At 49.2% G+C, this 23187-nt stretch overlaps 1 long non-coding RNA gene across 1 annotated transcript; it reads left to right on the top strand.

Moving 5' to 3' along the window:
• The first annotated feature begins 9195 nt into the window (after window positions 1–9195).
• LOC116570994 lies at window positions 9196–16062 on the top strand. The gene is made up of 3 exons (XR_004277637.1): window positions 9196–9483; window positions 11220–11324; window positions 11707–16062. It is a non-coding gene; the product is annotated as an uncharacterized LOC116570994 (long non-coding RNA).
• Window positions 16063–23187: the final 7125 nt, after the last annotated feature.

The following is a 23187-nucleotide window of genomic DNA, read 5'->3' as shown; positions in this document are numbered from 1 at the left end:
CTTCCTCTCTTTCTTCCCTCGGACCAAAGTTAGCCCCTACATATGCAGCCAAATTTATTAATGCCCAATAAACATATGTATGTGTACCTCGTTTGCATAAGGAAGTAACTAAATAAAATTTTTAAATGACTGAAAGGAGTGGCCAAAGACTAGAGTCCAAGTTTCTGCTTTGCCCACAGATACATCATGTGACCTTCAGAGACTCACTTGACCTCCATGAGTCTCAGTTTCCATAGCTCAGCATAAGGGGTTTGGACTAAATTCTATTATGCCTGGCCCTCTTATAAGACCTAACATTTGAGGAAAAGCATTTAAGTTCTTAGGTATTTTTAGAGAACCGAGACTTTTATCACTGTGTAAGGTCGCTCTTGATCTCCGACAACTTTCCTTGCTTTGAAGTCCGTTCTGTCTGAAATGAATATAACTACTTCTGTTTTCCTTTGAGTGGTGTCAGTGTGGTGTACCTGTCTTCATTCCTTTACTTCTAATCCACATGTGTTTAAAGTGAGTTTGTTGCAGGCAACATAGAGGTGAGTCTCACGCTTTGATCCACTCTGGCAATCTCTGCCCTTAAACTGGTGCCTTTAGACCACTGAGGCTCCGCGCGGTTACTGATAGAGTGACAGCCCCCATATTTATTACTGTTTTCTAGTGGCTGCCCTTGTTCGGTGTGCCCATTGTTGTCTTCCACTTCCTCCACTTTTCTCTTTTTTTGGCCTTGTGTCATTTTTTTTTTTTTAAAGATCTATTCATTTATTTGAGAGAGAGAGAGAGAGCATAAGCAGGAGGAGCAGAGGAGAGGGAGGGAATCTGAAACGGACTCTGTGCTGAGCGTGGAGCCTGACATGGGGCTCGATCTCACGACACTGAGATCATGACCTCAAGAGATCAAACCTGATATGAAACCAAGAGTCAGATTCTTAACTAGCTGTGCTACCCAGGCGCCCCTGTTTGGCCTGGTTTTAACTGATCACTTAATATGGTTTCCTTTCCTTTCTTAGCTTGTCAGTTGTACTTCATTTTCTTTTTTTTAGTGGTGGATTCAGATACGCAAGAATCTCATGCCTCACACTCACAGGTGCCTGCCAGCTCAACGTCCCCGTAACAGTCACAGCTTGGCTGTAGGACTCAGCGCATTTCTCTGCAGACCAGGCTTTTGCACTCAGCGGATGGGAACATGAAACGCTGGCTGGCACGTAAATCCTTCTTCCTGAGCTGTATAGCATTCTGGATAACTGAGAATTGGGGCAGATATTTTCATTCCAAACTTTCAGTCTTCCGCCCACCCAAAGACTTATACAGGAGCGGCCAGAGCTGCATTGTTCATAGCAGACCCAAACTGGGTACAATTCCAGCAGGCAACAAGCTCTGGATGAGTAAAAGAATGTGGTATGTCCATACAATGGGATGTTTTGCAGCAATGAAAGCAAATAGACTGCAGATCCGTGAGGAGATATGGATGGACTTCGAAAACATTTTGTTATGTGAAAGAAGCCAGACACAACAGACTATAGAGTGGATGATTCCGCTTATAAAAAAATGCCCAGAAAAAGGCAAATCTAGACACACAAAGTAGATAATTGGCTTCCTGGAGAGCGGAGAGGGAGAAATGGGGATTAACAGTAAAGGGGCATACATGATCTTACTAGGGGGACAGAAATGTTCTAAATGTGATTTTATGGTAATGATCACACAACTTGGTAAATTTACTAAAAAATAAATCATTGAATTGAGCACTTGAAAGGGATAAATTAGATGATATGTACAATATGCCCCAGTGAACTTTTTTTTTAATTCTAAAATTCGTAAACTTGTCTTTTAAAATATTTTTTGCGTGCCTCTGCCTCCCAGCCTCATTCATTCAGTAGAGAGGACCATAGCACATTTTCAACTGATTATTGCTGAAGATTTTACACTAAAGGTTCCGAAGCTTCAAATAGAGGGCTAACATCCTGAATCCGTAAGACCTACCCAGAAAGCTTTTTTTTAAGTCTCCAGCTTCCACACCCCTGCAATGTGTCCATATTTCTGTAAATGGGTTCTAAATTAATCAGGATTTTTATCATTTTTTCCTTTTTCTCCCTCCAGAATCTTCTCCTGGGGAGAGGCAGACCGAAAGCATTGGGCGCAATTCCAGATGGGGTCCTCGTCACTGCTACACCCCACCCGCCCTCCATCGCTTAACGCTTAGTAGGACCTCCATACTTGTGAAGCCGTAGAGAAAGGCAGGTTGCTTGCCTTCCATCTGGGAAACTTCATGACCCACTTCCAAAGCCCCTCCAAGTGGAGCAGCTGGCTAAGCACAGCACCGGGGAGTCAAATTTGTGTTTGTAGGAGAAACAAATAATTAAAACAGATCAAAGACTCGATGTGATAATTAGAAAACATGTTCATCGCTGTTCACACACTGGGAAGATCTCCATTCTCCAAGATGAAGAAACGGCCACAGGCATTATTTTAAAACTGTCCTCATTCCCGGCCCCCACCACCTAGGTTCACTCCCCCACCCCCGAGGGGGTTTGAGGTTTCTGCTTATCATATTTGCAACCTAAGCCTCGGTCTTCTTTCTCAGACTCTTACACATACTTTAAGACAACCTCAAATGCCACATCGTCTGAGAAGCCGGTCTTGGTCCCTTGGGGCTCTGGCTCGTGGCCGTTGGAGCCCTTCCGTTGTGCTTCGTCGGGCATCTGGGATGAGGCTGCAGGTTCCACCACCAGGGCATTGCTCTATGAAGGCCAAACCTGGGACACTCATCTCCGGGCCTTTGCACAGCCACCGGCCCCCAGGGCCCAGCAGGCGTGCAATATGGTTCACCCAGCACCGGCCACTGGCCACACAGCGTCTCTGCCACTCTTCCAAGGGCCACCAACATGCCCACAGTGCCCACAAGTCATCCACCTCTCCCCGCCAGACTCACTGAGAAAGGAGAAACATTCGGAGCTAATATTCTCTCCACCCCCAATCATTCCCCACCGCCAGTTCTCACCTGCTCCCTTAGTGTCGAGAAGGAGACCCCCTTCCTCTCTTTAAAGTGAAGTCCTCTCTCCCATCTTTTTCCACTTCTGTTTCAAGTATCTGGCATCTGCCCAAAAGCTTCCACCTCTCCCCCTGTACTTACCTCACCTCCCAGCAAACTCCAGAGGACCCCACCTTGATCCCACCCAGGTACGTGCTCATGCGCTTGCCCACAGGGCGTGCAACACGCAGCAATAAGGGAAAGGCTGGAGGGGAAGAGAAGAGGAAGTGAATAGACTGGGGAGCACCCAAGAGGGGTTACCAGGGCCTCCCCAGGTCTCTGTGCTCTGCTTTCTCTCCGGGCAATCTCATTCCTAGCTAAGGCTCCGGTAGGCGCTACACCACACTCACTGGCCACCCCTAACTCAGTTTCCGGCAAGTTCTACAGGCAGGTAAACATTCGCTCTTCCCTCATCCTGCCCTTTCCCTCACCGGCTCCTCATCACTCGGAAATCAATGTCACAATCCTTGGCTTGGCATTTCACCATCCTATGCCTTCCTGCCATCCCGCACCCTGCATCCCAGCCACACCAAACTTCTGGCCCCTCTTACTGCGCCGCACCTTGCCCAGCTCTGTGCTCTGTGTAGGCTTTTCCCCTTCTCTTCTTTCAAGATGGGCTCCGAAGCAGCCATTCCAGGCCCTGCCTTGGTGTTCATGGCACAACCATGAATGTAGTGTTTCCTGCACTGTGTTGTCAATCTGTGTTTGCTTGTCCGTGTCCACATCCAAATTGCAAGGATCCTTACTGCAGAGACTCTGTTTTGCTCATTTTCACGGTGCCGTGACTACCCGATTTTAATAGGTTTTTAATATTATTCTGGTATGCCAATGCCAACAGACCAGGAGAGGACTGCCAGTGAAACGATGGTATGTTAGTCCCAGTTCCCGAGAGGAGAGAGCACAGCACGCCACCATGTCACCGTGCGCCATATGGGGAAGCCCCAGAGCGGGCAGGGATGCAGAGGGCCTCAGGGGAGAACAGGGGCAAGAGCCTTTACTGTGGTTTCCGTGGGAAGAATGAGGGGATTGGGTGAGCAGCTTTAGCGTTGGCTCGTTGGAATCATTTCAGACGACAATGGAATATAGGAGCTGTTCTTAGAAGTCTAGCATCTGGGGTGCTAGGACACGTTGATGGTGGCCCCAAGTGTGCAAGTCCAATAAGGAAGGTAGCCGGGTGTGCGGACTCTGGCTGAACTTCTTTGTATTTGAAAAGCACAGCCCTGGGAGAAGGACTCCTCCCAAGCAAGTGGGAGGTATCAAGGGAGATAGACACAGAGGCCAGGTGATTCAGGCATATCACCCAGTTGTCGAGAACAACGTGTGTCTGACATGTGCACGCACGGCAGATGTTATTAAATCCTCGAGTTTACCAAAGCTGGAAACATGGTCAATACCGTAGATGCTTAAAAGAAGTTGAGACAATAACCAAATGGGTAGATGGTTGGGTGGTTGGAAGATGGGTACATGGCTGGTGGGCGTGTGTGAATGGAGAGAGGGGCGGCTAGATAGATGAATGCATGGATGGGGGTAAATGGACGGACAGGTGCATCGACAGGTGCGTGGATGGGTAAATGGACAGAGAGTTCACATGCCGGTAGTTTCAGATAGTCCAGAGAAATCACAGAGGCATTTTGGTCTTCTGTCCTTTAGAGTTTTGCATATTAAAAAAATATGGGAGAATTAGGATTTCTCCCTAAAGCAGTGCCCCCCAAAAACCGAGGAAAGCTTTTGTGCATAGCCTGATTGTGATAGATATTTTACAGATGCTATTAACTCACAACTTTTCCTTCTAATTATGGTTAAATAGAAAATTCACATTACAGTTTTGATTGGGGGAAGAGGAGGCCTCCTCGTTTACTGCCCCAGGAAATGCAGTAAAGACTGTAACGTCCCGCGCTGAAGAGCTCATTGGCACTGATGGAGTCCAGACCTATCTGGACTGGGATGTTCAAGGCCAGAGATGAAAAGGCTTTGAGGAGGCTTAGGCTCAGCCTGGAGTCAGTGGCATCAGAAATGGCTCCACCGAGGCTAACAGCCAAGTAAGTCCCTGATGACGCCTGGTGCCAACCACCTCCCTGTCTCCCTCTCTCCTTGTCTGTCTCCCTCCCTCTCCTTCTCTCTCTGCCCCCCCCCACCACAAATACAAATTTTTGTCACCAATTAAAAATTACTGATGATTTTAAACCTACTGCAAAGATGTTTCAGAAGAAAGCCACACTCCGGAAACAGAGCAGAAATCCAACTTTCAGACGCATCCCAGAAATATCCCTGTGGCGCATCCCCCACTTTAATCTGTTTTATGTGATTATAAGATTTTAACTTTTTTGTTTTTACATTGGCATCATCAGTCTCATAAAAAAAAAACACCCTGCCTGCTTACATAATCCAACTTAATATAAATCCAAACAAATATAAAAGGAAAAGAGATTGCATTTATAAGATCAAAGACGGCAAACCACTGTCATTGCTAAAATCTCACTTTCTTTCTTTTCCTTCCTTCCTTCTCTTTCTTTCTTTCTTTTTTTTTTAATCTCATTTTCAATGGCTTTGGTTTACCACTGCATGAGCTTTCCACTGCTCCCAAAAAGAAGGCCACAGGGGCTCATGTAGCATAGCCTTTAGCTGAGAGCCAATAAAAAGTGGGGAAATAGGGGCACCTGGGTGGCTCAGTGGGTTAAGCCGCTGCCTTCGGCTTGGGTCATGATCTCAGGGTCCTGGGATCGAGCCCCACATCGGGCTCTCTGCTCGGCAGGGAGCCTGTTTCCTCCTCTCTCTCTGCCTGCCTCTCTGCCTGCTTGTGATGTCTCTCTGTCAAATAAATAAATAAAATCTCAAAAAAAAAAAAAAAGAAACCAGGTAAAGAAAATAAAACATAAATTGTTAAAAAAAAAAAAAAGTGGGGAAATAAAGCACATTATTGCAGTTAGTGCAGGAGAGACATATCAGATAAAGCAGGCCAGAAAGTTTAGTGTTCATTCCTTAGGCTACAGAAAGACATGGTGTTTCCAAGTTCCCAATGAAGTGGATGTTCCTGGCAATGAGAGTCTCAGGGAACTTGGGGCTCACGCTTTGTTTGGCTTTCTCCCCCATGGGGAGTCAGAAACGGGCAACAGAGCACAGGGAGCAGACGGAAGGGGGGCAGTCTGCACACCCAGCCCTGCCTCACAGAAACTCACAACCAGCCTGTGCAAATGACCAAGGCGTTCTTGGGCTCCCACCGGGGCCGCCATCTCAGGCATCCTGACACAACATCCCATCTCCTGCAGCTGTGTCCGCTCCTCGCTACAGGGCTCACGGTGGCAGGGGCACCCGGGGGCAGTGACTGGAACGCCCCAGGTGGTCACTTTTCTCCTGCCCTGTCACCGTCCCTGCATCAGGGGCCCCTCGTAACTCATCTCCCATATGTGTGCCGATTGGCAGAACAACTTCCCATTTTAGCCAGATTCTCTCCTCCGGCCTCTACCTGTCAAGGTTCTTTGAAGAATTTTGAATTCAAGGCCCAGCACCTGTTAAAAACGTAACCCCGAGTTTGTGATGTATAAGCCAGGATTGAGAGCTCTGAATGTTATTGCTACGTGTTATATAGTGAAATAATACTTCGCATGTACTGGGTTACCTTAAACATGGACTAGACGTCAGCTGTTATTATGAAATTATTGATATTTTCTTAGTGTGATAATAGTGCTGCGATTGTTAGGAAAATTTAAATACAGACTCCTATAGAGCTCGGTACATCCTATCCGTAGCAAAATGTAAATGAATCTAGATGAAGTAAATGGGTATTCCTTGCACTATTATCTCAACTTTCTCACAGTTTGACCATTTTCTTTTCCTTTTTTAAAAAAAAGATTTTATTTATTTGAGAGAGAGCAAGAGAGGGCACAAGCAAGGGGAACAGCAGGCAGAGGGAGAAGCAGTCTCCCCACTGAGCAGGGAGCCTGACTTGGGGCTCGATCCCAGGACCCTGAAATCACGACATAAGCCAAAGGCAGAGGCTTAACCAACGAAGCCACCCAGGTGTGCTCTTGTTTGCACATTTTCATAACACACACACACAGAAAAACCAAACTGCAATTAGCAAACAGCCAAATAAATACTATTATTATAATAATCAGAAGCTTATAACCATAATTTAAAAGGAGAAAAAAAATCTTTATAACATGAAAATTTCCCATGTCAGGATATGCTAATCATTCAGACATCTAAGAGAAGACAGATGCTTGCAGAAAATGACCGCTATGGTCCGGAGGGTCCAGGGGTGGGGGTGGGGGTGGTGGGGCTGTCGTAGGCGCAGGCATCAAGGAGGGCGCTCCGGCCGGGTCTTCATGGCTTTTCCCTGGCAGTTCCACTGCGAAGAGGTGAGCCTGGGCAGACTGTAAAACAAAGGGCCGGAAAGACGCACCTTGAAGGATAAACACAGCTGGCAACTTACCAACAGTCCCTCGGGGCTGGGAGAGCCCCACGTTGGAATGATACTCAGGCATCACCATTTCGGATACAGACCACATAGGGTGCCCCTGAAAGATGTCCGTAGTTGAAAAAAGCAGCTTAGATAATAGATAGAAACAGACAGGGAGACATTATGGCTCTTTTTTTTTTTTTTTTAATCTTTACTTTTTGTTTCCTGAAAAATTTTAAATTATCATATTTTTGTAATGAGGGGGAAAATGGCCAATGAACCAAAAGGGCACAGGCCTGGTTACCCAGGGTAAAACTGTGGGGGCACAGCGCGTGCCACGCGGGCTCGCCTGTCTGCAGCGAGAGGCGCCGGCATTCTGGCCACAGCTCCCTGGTCACCCGCATACGTCCGCCAGGACCCCCTCCGGGCACTGACGGGTTAACCGAGTGTGCAGCTCTCAGGCTTCTCGGAAAGAAGAGCACGCAGTGTTATTCTTTCTCTCTCTCTCTCTCCAGGCATGCCAGGCTGCATTTCATAGTTTGATTGAAATTGTGCCATCCAGTCTGTGTCTCCACAAACAAATGGAATATTCTGAGCTTCCAGCATTTGGAGGCACACAGCTTGCATCTTTTTATGAAGAAAAATAAACACCGTGTATGGTAACAACCAAGTCATGATGGATCCAACACGCCTGCCACGCAGAAGCCCTCCCGCAGGCGGGACGGCCGACCGCAGCCAGGTGAGGACGGGCTGGCGGCGATGGGGCCCGGCCCCGGCATGGGGAACACGTGGGGACGTGCCCCGGGGAGCGCACCCTTATCTGGTCACGTGCCCACCTTTTCTGAAGAACAAAAGGCTCACGTTGTTTATCCCAATGGTGACATCGGAGGAGTCCGGTTCCCTCCAAGCTTCTGGTCACGACTCCTGTCACCCCTTCCCCCCCGGACATCCCCCCGGCTGCTCTGGGGCTAGAAGGAATCCAAAACCACTCCCGTGCGAATTTCCACCCCATTTCTTAGGGTGTCCCAGCGGTGGTTCCGCAAGCTAGGTCTCTGGGCGGGCAGATCCATACGGGCAGGAGTGCGTGCAAACTCCAAGTTCATAAGCTCCGCCCCAGACCTACAGGAGGGGGTGGGCCAAGGGCAAAGAACACATGCCCTGTGAATCTGCACCCACTGACAGACTTTCCAGAAGGTTCAGCCAACAAGCTCAATGGTGCCTCTTTGGCCAGAACTGTGTTGTATGGACATTACTCACTGCAAGGGAGATGGAAAGTATAGCTTTTTGGTTGAGGCCACTGCATTGGGACACATACACACATGTCCCCAGGAAACAAGAGTTCTGCCAGCATGGCTGAAAGAAAAGAGGTTGCTGAGTAGTGGCTGGGAATGCCTGCTGCCGCCATCGTGTGTCTCTTATTCACCCTTCCTCTTTCCACCCCTCCAGCAAAAAGACCAAGGAGAACTGGTCCACCACCTACACATGCGCAGACTGGAGGGTCCTGGAGTCATCAGCTTTCCTGAAGGTCAACTCCAGGTTGTCCCTAATCACCTCTTCTCATCTTTGGATAACACTGTCTCCCTTGGCACCTCACCACTGGCAGTAGAGAGACGTCCCTATCCTTAGAAGAGTGCCTCTTTCCTCACAAGTGCACTTTCTGCCTTTGGGAATTTCCCACGTCATCAGCATTCTCTCTCTGTGCCAAGAGGCTGTGTGTCACCTCACTGCACCCTTGAATGCCATGTGGTTAGTCCTTGGTGTACTCGACCAAGGCTCTTGACTTACTTTCATGGGACGGTTTGTCTTTGTACTTAGAGCATTTAGGAGAGCTTAGAAAGTCCCTGTAAAGGATGTCGGTACAAATCCCTCGTGTTCCAGTCAACCGCTGCTGCACAACAAACCAGCACAGAACCTGACTTGAGACAACAACATTATCTCCCATAGTCCAGTGTGTTTATGGACCTCAGCTACAGGTTCTTACGGGGACTCTCATGCCATTGCATTCAGATGTCAGCTGGGGCTGCGTCACATGAAGGCCTTTCCATGGACATAGCAACCTCCTGGAGTAGGTCCTTGGTGCTGGCTTTCAGCTGAAAGCTCAGCCAGGGCTGGAGACTGGAGTGTGCTCCCAGGGCTTCTCCATGGTGGAGGGAGGGGGTGGGGAGGGGAACTTTAGGTAAAAATTCCAGGCTTTGGGGGAGCCTGGGTGGCTCAATGGGTTGAGGCCTCTGCCTTCGGCTCAGGTCATGATCCCAGAGTCCTGGGATCGAGCTCCGCATCGGGCTCTCTGCTCAGCAGGGAGCCTGCTTCCTCCTCTTTCTCTACCTGCCTCTCTGCCTACTTGTGATCTCTGTCTGTCAAATAAATAAATAAAATCTTAAAAAAAAAAAATTCCAGGCTTTGCTCTAGAGAATACCCATCGAATCCAGATAGACTTCTTTTTGAAAGATCACAAGATCTCTCCCTATTTCAAATATGATGGACAGCTGTGGCCGTCCATGAGGGTTAACACTCACTAGTAATAAAGAAATAGCCATATCGTGGCCATTCAATTCAGAACTAGATCCTGGAGCAATTCTTCTAGTATTTGTGACAAGTATTCATGGAGCCTTCCTATTTACTGAGTCTTTTTAAAACTAGACTATAAAGGGCGCCTGGGTGGCTCACTGGGTTAAGCCTCTGCCTTCGGCTCAAGTTGTGATCTCAGGGTCCTGGGATTGAGACCAGCATCGGGCTCTCTGCTCAGCAGGGAGCCTGCTTCCCACCCCCCCCCACCCTCTCCTGCCTCTCTGCCTGCTTGTGATCTGTCTGTCAAATAAATGAATAAAAAAAAATCTTTAAAAAATAGACCATAAAGATGATCTCTACCCATGGAGGGTTAGATTCTAGGGCCAGAAACTGAATGAGTAAGTTGTGTTAGAAAACAAACGATCCTAAATGCCTCCGTCACATCTTTCTCAGATACTTTAGCACTAACTGAAAGTACTAGGAATTTTTGCCAAAGTGACCTCCTGGTGATGTCCCTGAATCAAGTCTCCAATGTTTCCACAAGTTTTATCTGGCCACCTGGCCACTCACATAAGAACTACAATTCCCAGGGGTGTCTGGGTGGCTCAGTCGTTAAAGATCTGTCTTCGACTCAGGTTATGATCCCAGGGGTCCTGGGATCAAACCCAGCATCAGGCTTCCTGCTTGGGTGGGAAGCCTGCTTCTCCCTCTCCCACTCCCCCTGCTTGTGTTCCCTCTCTCACTGTCTCTCTCTCTGTCAAATAAATAAATAAAATCTTAGAAGAAAAAAAAAAAAAAGAACTACAATTCCCAGCTTCCCCTGCATCTCACTTGGCCTTGTGACCACGTCTGGACCAATCAGATGACCACTGTCTGGATCATGACCTGAAAGGGAAGAGGCAGGCCCTGTACCTCTCTTGTCCCCTTTCTGCTGACTCTATCTCCTCCATGATAGGAGATAGAGCAGCCATCTAAGACCCAGAGGTTGGAAGCCCGCTGTGAATGGCAGCATGTGGCCATCCTTCACACTGCTTGCCACTGTTTAGTCCTCACCTCTGTCCCGGCACACCTGTTGGAGAATTTCTGCCCGTTGAGTTGTGTGTGAGCATGTCACTCACTGATATGAGGCTACTGCTGTGACCACCAGAAATGTTCCAGTAGTGGCTGTTAATCAGTCTGAGTCCCAGATAAGGACAACACCCCTTTGCTGACCCTCAGTGGATAGGGAGCATAACAGGGAAATAAAACTATCCTTTTAAGGAACTAAGATGTGGGTTTTGTTTGTCACTGCAGCATAACCTCACCTCTCCTGACTAATCTACCAGCCAACGAGAGAAGAGAGGGATCTTTCGTCCTTGAACTCCCAGCACCACCATCTCTCCTGTACTGCTCACACCAGTAAGAGAAAAAAATTCTTATATTTTTTTACAGCACTATGATTTTGGCTGTTCTTTGGCAACCAAGCCACTAATTTACTAACATAATTCTCGATCAGGAATCAAATTTTGGAAGGTACTCAGCACCCTGGTCATTTAAAAAAAAAAAAAAAAAGGAGGGGTGAAGTTGGGGGGTGGGCACCAGGATGTTGAACTTTGAGTTCCGATCATATCTTCATGTTCAAGTTTGGACAAATGGGGTTTAATCCCATAAGGGAAACTCTGAAAGCCAGGGTCAAACAGCCCAGTTATCGTACCCATGGTAGCCAGGAAGGTGGGGTATGTATCCACCAAGCCCTGAGAATTCCTGGTTCAGTGAGGCTCCCGGGACATTAATTTTTCAGAACTTATAGCCCGACATATTGGTGGCAAAGTCAAGGCAGAAGAAAGAGAAGGCCATCTGGTGAAGCAGGGAAGGTGCTGGTATTGTTACAGGTGGAACCTGTGGGTGCTCAGGTGGGAAGAAGGTCCAGAGGAGGTGGCCAGCCCATATGCCACGTGCCTCTAGGCCCCCATCTCTATCCCAAGCCTCAGCAAGAGCTTCTATGGGCAGGTGCTGACAAGGAGGCCATCTTCAGCCCAGCAAGCAGAGTTGTCTGAGTGAAGGCCCCGTACAGCCTAACCCCTACTGCCCTCTCCAGCTTTCTCATTCCCTCCTTCCACACGGTGCGCTGAAACCCGCAGTTTCTCCCAACCTCTGTGCCTGTCTCTGGCCTTCTGCATATCCTGTTCCTGCCACTCAGAATGTTCTGTTCTGGCTTCAGAGGCTGAAGTTCATTCTGTAGGTCTGGACTTAAAAACATTATTTGCTCTAGAAAGACAGCTGCCCACCTCCGGAGCGCCCTCTGCCCCATCTCGCCAGGTCTCCCCAGCCTGCTGGGCCGTCATTCTGTGGGGCTCGCCCTCTCATCCTTTAGGCCACTGACCCAACACTAGAGTCTGGTCAGCAGATGAAGCAGGCAGGTCAGCCAACAGCAACAGTAGGCAAGAGCCTCAGCCTTCCAGGAGGGGACCTTTCCCGTCAGGATAACTGACCAACTGACCCCTGTACCATGACCACCAGATGGGTCATTTGTGAGGCTCTTTCTTCCATAAAAAAGAAGTCAGTGAGATAAAAGGACTATATGAGCACTAAGTAGAAGAGGAGGAAGCTAGGTCAGTTTCCAGGTTTTGCACAATAGTCAAGAGATTCCTACATACCCCACCCAAAGCTGACCAACGTTCTCTCCCAGAGAGGAATGAGCAGGCATGACCTTCCACGCCGGGTTCTGAAAGCAAGGTCTCGACTCTCCCTCTTAGGACCTGCTTTGCTCCGTTCTGCCTGGGAGTTGGCTGTGTGTCCCCCAGAGCAATAATCAACTATCTCTAGTTCCCTCCGCCCCATACAGACAAAGAAGAAACCCAGGCAATAGGGCAAAAGCGAAATAAATGATAAAGAATACAGTTCTCACTGAGAAGCCCATCAACAGTCTGAGCCTTCCTGAAAGCCTGTTGTCTCACACTGAAATACCAAAGCAGCCCCAGGTGGCTCTGGGAGTGCTGGCCAAGAGAGGCAACCTTCCTCTATCAGACAATTTCCATCCCCATGGGAGAAACGCAGCCCCTGAAGTCCCCGGCCATTGCATGGACAATGTCAGGACCGCACTCATCTGCAAATAAAACCCCTATTTCCCGAAGACAGGTGAACCCCCACTCCCAAAGGGAACAGGACACATAGACATATTCTTTCTCCTTCCCCCATCCCATGACTTTATTTCTCCTACCTTAAAGATGGTAGGCCAGAGTAATTTGGAGAGATCTTTGTAACACGTATTCCCTCGTAAACAGTGGGGGGCCCAAAAACATGCTGATGAAACAAAGTCAAAGGAGAGCAGAGACAAGAATTAATGCTTGTTTAACCTAGGACGTACCATGTGCTAAAACAGCTGCTCTCATTCATTAACTTATCAATACCCACAAAAATCTTCTGAGGTCCGAATTGCCATACGTTATAAAAGAGATAACTGAGAATCAGAGAGGTTCAGCAACTTGTCCAAGATCACACAGTAGAGGTAGGAAAACCTAATAGGATCATCTTTTTGTTGTTATTATGGTTTTCTCCTCACCTTAACATGGCTGTTGGCCTTCTGCTCCCCCGGAATGCGAATCCGTCTGCTGTCAGGAGAAGACCTCTCCCCTCGTGCCTTCCCACCAACTCCCCCATTCCCACCCAGGCCCGTGTCTGTTTGACAAACTGCAGGAGGGAAAGCTGCTCCAGGCACAGCTCAAGCTGCAAAGCTTTTAGGAATGTGGGGTTTAAGACACCTTCTTTGAATGATCCCAAATCTGTGAGACACAAATAAAACCCAGAATTCTTCAGCTGTGGTCTATTGGAATATCTGGACCCTTTTCCCAGCATCATGACATCATTTTCCTTCCAGACTTCGATGTTAAAAATAGTCTAGCAAAGCCTTTGAACCACTGTCTCCTTAAAACACAATATGGATTGTATGTGTGTTTAGCACTTTGAAGAAACACTCTGTGACAGGAGACAGGCTGGCCGACTGCCCCCTCAGAGGATGCACAGGCTCGTTGCACTTACACTAAACAGACACGCACACACACTCAGGCTGCTCTTATGTGAGACAACCACTCCTAAGCCACGGCTCACAAGCCTTAAAACAGCCCTGTGAGGCGACCAGCACTCCGGACGACCGCCCCATGTTCTGTCTCCCATTCAGGTAGCTTGAAAGCCTGATCAGGCAGAATTTTAAGAAGCTGCCATTTTAATATTTCTAACAGCTTTTCTGTCTGGATGGGCACAACACATTTGGTTCGAGAAAATGTTACTTTCTGGCTTCTTTAAAGCGAGGCGGTTGGCCTCCTCTGCTCTGGTGCCTTAACGAAGGCCTCTCCTGGAGACACTTCATAGGCGGGACAGGCGCTGACAGGACATGAGAACGTTTGCCAGAAGCCAACACACTTCCTGGGGGGCGCAAGGATGGGGCACCGACCTGAGTCCTTGCGGTTCATGATACAGGAGGCCCTCCTTCGGACTAGAATATTCCACCTCGGTCAGATGACAGGACAAGAGCAAGCCCCTCAGTGGAAAACGGGTGTTTGACTGGAAAGCCCAGACCAGCTAGCTGGGCAGCCCTCCCAAAGCAGGTGCCCTGGCACAAAGGCGGCTGATCCTTCAGCCTCGTGGGTAAGCAGCTTCCCTCAGAGAAACACAGAAGCTTGCCGGAGATCCCGGGGGAGGGCTCGTCACAGCGCTGAGCAAAGGCACATCAAACCCTGAAGAGCAGTTTTTAAAGCAACGTGAGGTAGTGTGGCACTCAGCGAAAGAAGTGGATCCCCCTAGTTGTTTTGGGGGGATGTGGGAGGCGGCAGGGAGGCCCTGACATTTGCCAACACCACTGCGCCAACCCCAGGGGGCAGGGATACCCCGGGATACCCCAGGTCACCGGGTTAAATTGGAATTCCCGATAAACAATAAAGAAGGTCTTGGTGCAAGTATGTCCCAAATATCACACTGCTGTTTCTCTGAAATTCAAGTTTAATTGTGCGTGAGATCTTTCTGTTGGCTGAATCTGGCAACCTTGGCCTCACTGCAAAGTCTGCTGTGGGGCTCTACCTGCACAAGGACCAGAGCCTTCTGCCCATGAACCCAAGGAGGCGGTTGGGCCCAGCAAGGATGAGGCTGGGGAAGAGGAATGATTGTTTATTTAGTCAAGAGGGGGAAGATATAAAAGGACTGATGCTGTAGGGAAATAGGCGTGAGGACGAAGGCCCATGGAATCTTAGCACTTGAACCCCTAGGTTCTTTGGGGCCTCCTGAGCCCTGGGGCAACTGGATGATCTCATATGTGATTTTGGGTTTCTTTCCCCCAAATCTGAAATTAGCAGCAACCAGCGCACAAGGTCCCACAACCAAGCTCTGGAGGTACCTCCTAACGGCCCCAGGTGACGGCTCTGGGGCCTGGCCCTTCCCACTTGCAAAAGTTCACGTCCACCTCACACCACAGCAGAGACGGCGATGTGGGAGGAGAGGTGGCCGGCCCTCCTGCGAGAGCAGAGCCAGGGTGGCCTGAAAGTCAAGGGCCCTGCGGGTGGCTGTCACCACCACACCCCCCTTGGGAGGCCTTGGGGCAGACCCAGTGCAGCAGCTAGTGCAACTGTTGTCAAACAGCGTCACGGCCACAGCCAGCAGGCGGCGGGGGTCCTCAGAAGAGCCCACCCCAGGCCAAGCAAAGGCAAACAGAGAAGTCCAGCTCCAGTACCACCGACCTCCAGGCCCTGACCCCTCTGGCCAGGAGCATCCGCAGCTGCAGACCATCCCCCCCCGTCTGCCCTCTGAGTCTCCTGAGCTACCTCTGTGCACTCACCTCTCCCAGGGTCCCCGAAGAGGCAGAAAAGCCCTGGGTTTGGAGTGACTTTAGGGAGCATCTATGTGCTCCGATTTCCTCTCAGCCCGCCTCCTTGAAGACACGAAGAACTCATTCTTCCATGGTCAGCTTCTTCTACCTCTGGTCATTCCTTACACTGAGTCCAAACCGATTGACTCTCACACCGTTACCCAGAACCTGGGGCCACCTGGAGCCCGTGTCACCCTCTACTGTATGACACCTGTATCAATTTACAGGACAGTTCTCAACTCTGTGGGGATAGAAGCATGAAACAGTTTTATTTTTTCCTCCAATGATTTTTTTTTTTAAATTGAGGTGTAATTGACATAGAACTTTAAAGTTTTTTTTGTTTGTTTGTTTTTGTTGTTTTTTTAAATAATCTCAACACTCAACATGGGGCTTGAACTCACAACCCAGCCAGGGGCCTGTGACATTGAACTTTAGATTAGTTTCAGCTGTACAACATGATTCACTATTTGCATATATTATGAAATGATCATCACGGGAAGGTCTTGTTAACCTCCCTCATCACACCTAGTTACAAAATTTTTTTTCCTGTGGTGAGAACTTAAAGATCTACTCTCTTAGCAACTTTCAAATATGCAGTACAGTATTATTAACTATACATCATGCTGTATATTACCAGGACTTATTTATTTTATAGTGAGAAATCTGTACCTTTACTCCCTTCACCCCCACTTTGGTCCACCTTTTTTTTTTTTTAATTCTACACAGAAGTGAGATCATATATTATTAGCCTTTCTCTGTCTGACTCACTTCACCTAGCATAAAGTCCAGTGGTATTTTCTTTTTTTTTTTTTAATTAATTCATTTATTTGATAGAGAGAGACACAGTGAGAGAGGGAACACAAGCAGTTTAAGTGGGAGAGGGAGATGCAGGCTCCCCACCAAGCAAGAAGCCCGATGCAGGGCTCGATCCCAGGACCCCGGGATCATGACCTGAGCCGAAGGCAGACGCTTAACGACTGAGCCACCCAGGTGCCCCAGTGGTTATTTTCGATGATACTGTGTCAACTCTCCTATTTCCTCCCCTTGATGCCATTTTGAGTTCATACCATGGACTTAACCTCAAATTCTATTTCAGGCTCGTCTTCTCCCCTCCTCAAGGACTAACTTGATCAGACCCTGAATGTTTGCAGAGACGGGTCAGGGTTGAGCTCTGAATCAGCTCCTGACCCTCAGGGCAAGGCTCCTCTGGCCTGTAGGGGATGGCGCAGGGAGAGGGAAAGAGCCGTTGTTTCTTTAGTTCACTGGGTCCCAGTGTAGTCCCTTTCCTACTGGTTGCCTCCACTTCTTGGACTAGGAGTTAGGGGTAAGATTAGGCCCAGCTATATACCTCTTGCTCACACCGAGTCGTTATTGGTGCCCTTTGGGGAGTGGGCATTTCAGGGGGGTTGTGTCTGAGTCCTTCAGAGCAGCCTGAGGGGGACTCCTTATGGCTCAGTTCCCTGCTGTCTCTTTAGTGCCCTCAGCCTGTGCCCCCAGCATACAGCCCCTGGCCCTGGGCAGGGGAGGCCCATCTGCTGGGCAGTGGCAGTGAGTGGGACAGTGGAGAACCATCGCCAGCCCAGCTGCTCCCCCAGCTCCCCCTCCCTGGGCCCACCGACACGCACATATCCCACCTCACCTTTTCTACACGGTCCACTGGCTCAGGGAATTTTGCTCATTGTAATCCCACATGCACTGAACGCACAGGTGTGACCACACTCGGTAACTGGCAGCTGGAATAGTCCACCTTTCTGATATTAAAAAGGGTAAAAAGGCCAAGGTCATTCTGACAAAGTGGAACCTTGTACAAGATTCGAAATCAAGGAAAAAGCATATGTGGCTGAGAGTCCTATGGAGTTATGCAATTCTCAGGACATCTACATATTATCAATCACTCCACACAAATAAGGACACCCAAACTGGCCAAGCTGTTTGGGGCCAACTGGGTGAGGCAACTCCCAGACCTCTGGGCAATCCTAAAGGACAGCGCCAGGCTGCTTCACGGTATGTTTTTCTCTCTTTCCACCCAAAACTTCAACCGAACTACTACTCCACACTGAGTGTTAATCCCATAAAATGCCTGAAACGTCAACGCATTTGGAACGATTTGACTTTTAAATGAGGAAAGTATATTTTCTCCTAACTCAGAAGGGGATTAAAATAAACTTTCCAATATGCTTGCAAACAAACAGAAAGCAGCACCTCGAAGCTGAGGCCAAACGTGCAAGTTGGAGCTCGAGCGACAGGAGAGGTGGTTCATGTTGTCTGTCAAAGGAATCGCGTTGCCAGCCTATCCGAAACCCGCGGGATCGCCCCGTGGTGGCTGGGTGCTGGCTTTCCGTTCTTTCCCCCTCCCCTCCTTCTCTAGATACCCCCCTTTGGATTATTTTGAGTGAAAGTTACTTGAGGGGGGGAATATCTGGGTGGCTCAGTCGGGTAAGCATCTGCCTTCGGCTCAGATCACAATTCTGGAGTCCTGGGATCGAGCCCCATGAAGGGAGCCTGCTTCTCCTACTCCCTCTGCTCCCCTGGCTTGTGCTCTCTCTCTTTCTCTCAAATAAATAAATAAAATCTTAAAAAAAGAAAAGTTACTTAAGAAACAGCAACATAAGAAGGACATTCTGACCCTCCTTGGTCCTCCTGAAAGCAGGAGATTAATCTCCCAAACGACGGAACCCCCCAAGTACAGGGAGGAAAGCCTCCTTATGGCCAGAGATGGGGAACGGAAGGCTGAGGAGACGCGATCAACCAGCTTCGTCGCTTCTTCATAAATTTGCTATCCCAAACCCCAACCCCCTGTGTTTTGTCAGATCTTCACAAAGAAGTGAAAAAACGTGCATGAAAGCGGGCGGCTCTGGTTCCTTCTTTGGGACTCCCAGCTCTCGGGCTCCCGCACTCTCCCGTCGATCTGACTTAGACCAGTGTAATTATTAGTCCAGCCGAAGAGCCCCGACGGGAAGAGGGGGGAGATGTCGGTACAGAACATCCCTAGAATCCTGCCTCCCTCCCTCTAGTTCTGCTCCTATTTACTAACTTGTTTTTCAGGTTAATTTTCTTCTTTGTGCGGACGGAGAGCCAGGTAATTTGAATCTATGTTGTCACTTTCCCTCTGCTCTTCCAACTGGACGGCCATCCGCCTGGCCGCCTCGGCCGGGAAGCACCGGGCTTGCAACTACACGCCAGGGCTGGGGGCTGGGGTCACAACACACTCATACACACACACACACACACACACACAATGTCGGTGGAGTTCAACACCAGCTCCTTTGTGAAGCCTTCCCGGCCGCTGGAGGGGAGCTTTTGGGGTGGTGTGTATTGCCATCCTGCACAAAGTCGGGATCCCGCTGCGGAGGGAGAGCAGGGTGGCCCGGTCAGCCGTGCGTCCCCCGCCACATGACCCCGCCAGCAGCGAGGCGCCGCCTGTTCTCAGAGAAAACGAGCACAGTCTTGCAAAGAATCCGATTCGGAAAACACGAGTGGAGCGTCTCTGCCTCCGCCAGAGTGAGGGGTGATGCCTCCTGCTAGCTTCTTTCTCACCATTCTCCATCAGCACCCACCCACCCACACACACAGTACACACATACCCCACACAACACACACAACATGCCGCACACACACCACACATCAGACATTCACATCACACACACCATACGTACACCACACACACACGTACACCACGCGCATATACGACACACACACAGCACATACACCATACACACACCACACGTGCACTTGCATATCCCTCCACACTGTATACACACACCTCTTAAAAGGAGATAGGCTCTACAAACCTTCAGATGAGCAATAAAATATGTAAAAATGGCACCATTTGTTCAAATAGCATGGTTAACAAGGAAATTCCTTCTAAAGACAGTAACATTTCTCAGGAAAAATGGCCAACGTCGCTCTACTACGAGGAAAGCACCTGCCTCACAGGGGCCCGATGGGTGGTCTCCAGTGAGAAGTGGCCAGCGGTGTCTGTCTTTGGGTCTTTCAGGGGTGAGAGCTCCACCCAGAGTGGAGGTCCCTGCCTTCTCCCCAGCCCACCCTGTCCAGAACCACAGCTTCTCCCGCTTCCTCAAAACTGAGTCAAACCTATGCGCCAAAGCAGAGAATTCCGAAGGTACGAGAGAATCTGGGGGAGCCGGAGCTCTCGCTCTGGGCAGGGGGTGGCGTCACTGTAGGACAAGGGAGCCAGACACTGGGCAGGTAAGAGCGTGAGGGAGGCCTGGTGGGGGGTTCGGAAGGACAGGCACCCCGCGCTATGGGTCACCCTTGGAAGGACCACCCAGGAGAGCTGTCCCTTGCTCAGCCGCAGGAAGTGGGGGAGGAAGACCAGTGGCTCGACACTGTTTTCCCCACCTTCCTTCTCCTCTGCACCTGCAAGGCATTTGCACACTTTCTGGAAGCTTCAGCAGTATACAGGGCATGCTCTCGCTGGGGCCCGGTGAGCCAGCAGTGGGCACAGCAGGTGCTGACCAGCTGCAGGGGACAGGGACTGAGTCCCCCAACGGTCCCCCTGGTAGGACAGAGAGGAGGTGGCCCACCTCTAGATCTTTCTGGGCAACAGAGCCCAGCCCGAAACAAAAGGGCGATACAAGGGTTGGACACACACCTGCAAACCTGACTTAACTGTTCCTCCTTCACGTGCTCCCCCCCTCTCTCCCCTTCCTCCCTCACCCCCCTCACCTGCCCCCTTTTCACCTCCACCTTTTCTGTCTTCCCCTCATCCCAGACGAATGTGAACCTCATCCACCCTGCCTAGTCAACCCACAGATGTTAATCCAGCATTTCCCTCCAGTCCTACTAAGAGGGCTTCTAGATTTTGCATCTGAGAGAGAGAGAGCCAAGTGCAATGTGAGACACAGTGACAAGAACGAGTCACAGTACTGCTTACCACACTTGACGATTGTTTCTTCAGTTAGTCCTGGCACACCTCCAGTTCTTTGTCAGAGTCCAAAGCAGATCCCATGGGAAGACCAGCTTCAACCAGGTGGGGAAGTCACTGGCCTGCACTGGGAAGTGGAGGGTGCCAATGTCTGCGTAATGATCCCACTCGGTCCAGAGGGGGAGGGGCGGTCACTCTGCACCCCGTTAGAACTAGCGGTAGGAAGTGTCTATATGTACCATGAATTTATCAGAATGTCCAAAGTTGATGTGATTGATTCAAGTCCTTTCCATTATATGTAAGAAAAACCAGAGAAACCTATCTAATACATGTTTTAACAGATAAAGTTGGGCCAAATCATTGAATCAAAGAACCAAGGGACCTTAGGATCTCTCAATACTTTGACGTTATAGACAAAAAAGATGAATTTCAAGGAGATGCACTATTTGCTGTAGGTTTGACCAGGGTGCATTGATTAGACCAGCTGGCTCCCCTCGATTGAGTTCTGTCCACTTCCCGAAGATGACTCCCCTTAAGGATTCACTCAACAAATTCATTCATCGGGGATTTGTTTGCAGCTCGGGTGAGAAGGAGAATTATTTGTCAGTTTCTGTAAGACCTGCCAGCCTTAGGGAACTTCATTCTGTGCCCACATTGATCTAGCTTGGAATCCTTAACTGACACCTCAAGATCCCTAGCTCGCACGAGCTTATGAAATTCGAGAAGCAGGAGTTAACTTTGGTGTGATCATCACTGTCACTCCCTCTGGGCTACAGCAGGCACGGCAGGCCTGGCTCAGAGGGAGGCGGGGGCTCATCTCCGAAGGCTCGGGAGGCTTGCTCCAAAGGCGCAGCCCATGGCCAGAGGGAGCTGGGAGTCGGAGACAAACTCCTACCCAAAGAAGGGAGGTAGAGGCATACCTAAGAAACCCCACTGGATTGGTTATCGGATCCAAAAGTGCAATCAGGAGATTATACCCTTCTGATCACGTTTTGTCTTTCTACAATTTATTTTTACTTTTATTTTTTTTAATGTGTTTATTTGACAGAGAGAGAGCACAAGTAGGCAGAGTGGCAGGCAGAGGGAAAGGGAAAAGCAGGCTCCCGGCTGAGCAGGGAGTCCTATGGGGGACTCAGTCCCAGGACCTTGGGATCATGACCTGAGTTGAAGGTAGACACTTAACCGACTGAGCCACCCAAGAGCCCCCTATCTGTTTACGATTTAAGGCAACTCCCTTTACTTCCTTGCTCAAGATCCATCTGTAGCCTCCCACTGACCTACAGGCACAGATTCCACCGCAGAACTTCCAAGGCCCTCTGTGACCAGACCCCTGCTTCCCTCTCCTCGGCTGTCAACCAGCCTCCACCTTCCCTCTGCCTGGAATGCTGACCCTGCTCACCCGCTCTCGACCTGCCCCCTGCTGCTAATTCCCATCTCCACATTTCATAATTCCCAGCATTCCTTGAGGTCCAGCTGGGACTCACATTGTGACCCCTTTCCCAGAGGCCCACCTGGGGATGAGTCCATTCCTGTGACCCCCTAGGCATGGTGTCCCTTGTCCTGGCATCGTGTTCTGCCTTAACTCATTGCTGTTTATTGAAACCAGGCCCTTCTCCTCCACGAGACTCAAGGTCTCTGAGGGTAAGGACCATGTCTTACTTGCTTTTGTGTACCTTCACCCCCTCTGCTGCCGTGCACATCAGTACTTGCAAGAAGTTTGACGAATGAATGAATGAATGCTCTCAATTAAGAGCTGCCAAGCACACAGGCCAATGTCACGTGTCTCAAGTCCAAGGGCAGCTAGGACTCTGACTCCTAGAATAGAGCAAATTAAACCACTGAGGCAACAGGAGAGAAAAAGTTTTTTTTTTTTTTTTTTTTGCTACATCTACAAACAATAGCAAGCACCACTTGTAAACAAAAGACAGAAACATCAAACAGAAAGCTCTGAAAATGAAAAGTCAGTCTTAAGGTACTTCGTTATGATTCTGCAAAATAATCAAAATCTTAATCAGTCTTTGGGCAATGACCTGACACTTTGTGCCTTTCAAAATACAAAATGTGCCCCCGTAACCGCGGACCAATGATCAGAAAACTGGTGTCACTGACTCCATTACCAAATCCCATCTGCCCAGATTCCCTGTTTCACATGAGCTGTCATCATCTTGCTGCTCTCCTATGCTTCCACTTAAAAGCCTCATTATTAGGCAAGGAGTGTGCACATTTGGATGGGTAAAGCATTTGCAATTATATTTTAAGGTGCTTCCAAAGCTATAAAGTCAAGGCTATAAATGAAAGATGGGCGATGTAATTGTCAACAGAATATGAAACAAGTCTGAAATTAGAGCCGGCTCTGCTCAGCCTAAAAGCATGTGCCAGCAGAGCGTGCACATCAAAAAGGATTCGGAAGGTTTGAGATGCAGTCAGAAAGCGGGGGGCCTCCCTCAGGCAAGTCGCTTTTCCTGGATGAATTTCTTCATCTAAACAAGAGCGGGACTGGAGGACCTATGAGGGCCGAGACGGAAAAATTCTGAAATACT

Source organism: Mustela erminea, chromosome 12 (genome assembly GCF_009829155.1).
Source record: "Mustela erminea isolate mMusErm1 chromosome 12, mMusErm1.Pri, whole genome shotgun sequence".
Lineage (NCBI taxonomy): Eukaryota > Metazoa > Chordata > Mammalia > Carnivora > Mustelidae > Mustela > Mustela erminea.
Note: the sequence above shows the minus strand (reverse complement) of the source record. Positions and strands in the feature narration are given on the sequence as shown.